Below are 3,691 nucleotides of genomic sequence, written 5' to 3'. Positions count from 1 at the left end.
TAAAGGTGAAGGACCGTGAGGCTTCAGGGAAAAAAGATTGCATAATAGGTTTCTTAGGAGAATGACAGGGAGCTCGCTAGAAAAAGGGAAGGCAGGGAGTTTGGTCAGAGGAAACAGTGTACAAATAACCTATTTTTGAAAATCAAAACAATGAAGGGATTGCAGATTCCAGGCACTCACAAATATCATTCTAATCTTTCATGATGCAAATTTAAAAAGCAACTAAGAAAAAAACCAGTGTGATTCCATATTAGAGATCCTAGTGCATAGAAGGAATGGTTCAAAAGGGGTTTAAAAAAATCTTTCTGAACAGTAAGTATACATTGTCAACAAGAAAGGAAGTAGATCAAATGTTCTCCTGGCTATTGTATATACATTGCAATATGAAAATTAACAGATTATCTACAGAGGAGACCATCCTCTTTGGGAAGTGTAATAACAGAGATGAACCTTAAGAATCATAGGAGACCAGTAGGAATTATGACAGGAGAATTCTAACAGACAAAAAGGGCTCTGAGATTCTTAGCTGAAAACAGAAACACAAAAGCAACAGGACAGAGGCACCCCTTGTCTAGAAGTTAACATGATGTAATAGCTGACAGAGACAAACAAAAATCCCTGTTCTCTACCAGTTCATTTCTGTCCTTCTGATTCAGTGAATTTCAGACTGTAAAGACCACACAGGCAGTAAATGCAAGGAAAAAGATAAAGACAGGTGAGTGCCACTTTATGAATTTCTATTTCCAGACTAAAAGTACATTTGATGAAATAATTAGAAGATTTGTCAATAAGGAGAATTTTTCACTTCTTTGATATAGAGAATGAGAGATGAAAGTATCAGAAAACATGGAAGGTTATTGTCCCTTCCAGAAATGATGTACAGGATATTTTAAATTACTTCTGGTTTCAGAGCACACAGAAATTGTTTATATTCTTCATTAAATACCCTATTGGATTATAGTAACCATTTCTAAATCCAGACATTTCCTGGATTGGCAGAATTGTGAAGGTTTGGATTTTTATTTAAAATGTAAACATTTTCCCACTAAACCTTTCTAGATTTCGCTACTTTTCCAGATGGTGCCCTTTGGCTGAACTGCACAAAGGAGAAAAACCTCTCAGAATCCTAATACTTTGGTTGGAGACATTGATTCCTCAATGAATAACAAGGAATTATTGTGAAATAGTGTCTTAAGAAATTTCCTCAAATATATGGAAAAACTATAATTTAGCCTACAAAGACCTACTCTTCCACTCCTAATTATTTGCTGAGAAATGTATGTTCTGACTATTTCTGCAACATATGTGCACCTATGACCCATAACCGGATTTTCAGAGGTCTTTAGAGGGGGAAAGAGAGAAATGATTAAGGCATCCTTGGGGAAATATGACAAACTGTTTGAGTCACAAAATTACCCCCAAATAGAGCATATTGAAAGGGACTTTTTATCTGCGCAGTGAATAAAGTTATTTTTCATGTGAACTACATACACTGTTGCAGCTAGAATTTAGCAACTCATCTAAACCACTGAACGTTACGAAGTATTCCTGCCGGGTTTCTCAGAACTTTCACTGTTCCCTTTTCTACTGAAGACTGTTGTTGTGAACGTATGTGTCAAAATGCTTTATGTACTTTAGGATAAGATTTGGTGCATGCTGTTATTCAGAATCTTACTGTGCTGCTTCAGGACTACATTGAAAGCAAACTCATGAGTGGACATGGCAGGCTGTTAAAAAAAGACACTAGGTTCTTGATGATTTCACACCTCACGGTGTTTCACATCTCTTTTAAAAGAATGGTTTTACAGTTGAATTTTACATTGTATGAAGTCTATACATTGAAAGGCCTTCCTCCTTGGTACTTACAAGATTTAAAATTAGAAACCAAGAGGAAACTTTTTTTGTCTTCCAGATAATAGAAAATAGTAATTTAGCAATGATAATTATATTTCAGGTGATTGATGTAAGCTTTGTGTCTCAAATGATTTTTCCAATGAGTAGTTGTTGAAGTTGCATATTCTAATTCCCATCATATGATAACATGCATTGAAGAGGGCTTGAAAATGATTTTTCTCTTCAGGGGAAAAGCTTCTAACAAAGAGTCTATACACCTTAATCGAATTTGTGAACATTGCTCACCTTTTTCCTTCCGACCTTACAGTGTCCTGGAATATATTAATAAATATATTGAAACGTCCAAGGATATAAAGACAGTCTGATGAAAAATATGAAGTGCAAAGACAGAGGAACTGTACCGAGGTTTCTGAAAATAAATATATGACATGAAAAAAGGTCTATAGACTCTTACAATGATTATCTAAGACCAATCTCTTATGGGACAGATTGTGGTTGTTACTTAAAAGGAAAAGTTTATTTCCAGTACAGAATGAGAGCTAGATAACTCTTCACTTCATCCCTCCCATTCTCTCCTTCCCTCTCCCTTCTGTCTTCGTTCCTTTCCCCAACTTTGAGTTTCCACTGTGGTTAAGCATGCTGTGATTAGCAAGACAGCCTCCCTGCTGTTTTGGAGCTTGAAGTCTAGTGGGATGCTGTGTTTTACAGACATAAATGTTGGAAGCTAGAGGGGATGATGGCCCTGAATTTCATGCCTTTGAGATTTTCCAAGTTTGCATGATTGATTTCCTGGCGATTGTTTCTTTGAATGCTCTTTTGCTATTGGAGTTTCTACGCTAGTAGGACTATAACTATGTGAGACTCAATTATTTTTGGAAAACTCCGTCCTCATTTTGACTCCTTTCCCTCCTCTCCCCTAACAGCAAGCAGTAACAGAGCTGAAACAAACAGATGGCCTCAATCTGTAATGCTCACCTGAAAGGACAAAACCGTTCTGAACTGAAAACAGCTATTTCTGCAATGCCTTGAAGGTGAAGGGAAGATGAAGCGTACCATGAAAGCGGCAGCCGCAGGTCTCATGTGCCCACTTAGTTCTCAGGTGATGGCCCACGCCACTGTCTTCAGGGTTTACATTACTCCAGACCCTATCAGCTGCACAAAACTGCTGAGAGAAAATCCCACAGACTCAAAGATTTTGAATATATGACAAAATAAGGAAGCTTGACCATCAATCAGAAGCCAAGGACTGTAACACTTTTTTTTTTTTGGTACCGGGAATCGAACTCAGGATCTTGCGCTTGCCCGGCATGCGCTGTGCTGCTGAGCTATATCTCCGCCCCTGTAACACTTTGTGACGCGGACTTTCTTTTCATACACGAGTATAAAACCAATATTCACTAATATTTATGAGCACTGTTTTTGGATGTAAAGGGGAGGAAGCCTTATATTCACGAATAAGTAAATCATAATAGATATTTGAATACAGAAGCAAGCATTCATTTAAAAAATGGTACAGCAAATATAGTAAAAGTCAAACATACATGAAAAGAGTTTCAAATATACATTTTGAAAACAAAGCATAAACCTACACATAGAAATGTGTTCAGATTTACTTAGAAAAAACAAATAAAAAAACCCCACTCCCTTACCATCCCCCCCCAAAAAGCAAAGGGACTTCTGGTAAGTAGGGAGTGAAGCATAAAGGATAGTTTCTGTGGGCTGAGATCATTTTTGAACACACAAAGTCAATTTCTATGAATTATGGTGGGGGTCTGGATTACTTCAGCAGAGGAGAGAATATAAGCACGAATCATGAAGAATATAGTGAGTTTTAAAC

The 3,691-nt window shown here is 37.1% G+C and overlaps 1 long non-coding RNA gene across 1 annotated transcript; it reads left to right on the top strand.

The window, feature by feature from the left end:
* Window positions 1-636: 636 nt before the first annotated feature.
* LOC102016234 lies at window positions 637-3,335 on the top strand. Its single transcript, XR_259580.1, has 2 exons — window positions 637-715; window positions 2,778-3,335. It is a non-coding gene; the product is annotated as an uncharacterized LOC102016234 (long non-coding RNA).
* Window positions 3,336-3,691: the final 356 nt, after the last annotated feature.

Source organism: Chinchilla lanigera, unplaced genomic scaffold (assembly GCF_000276665.1).
Source record: "Chinchilla lanigera isolate Chin_1 unplaced genomic scaffold, ChiLan1.0 scaffold00006, whole genome shotgun sequence".
NCBI lineage: Eukaryota > Metazoa > Chordata > Mammalia > Rodentia > Chinchillidae > Chinchilla > Chinchilla lanigera.
This window is presented reverse-complemented; position numbering and strand designations above follow the sequence as displayed.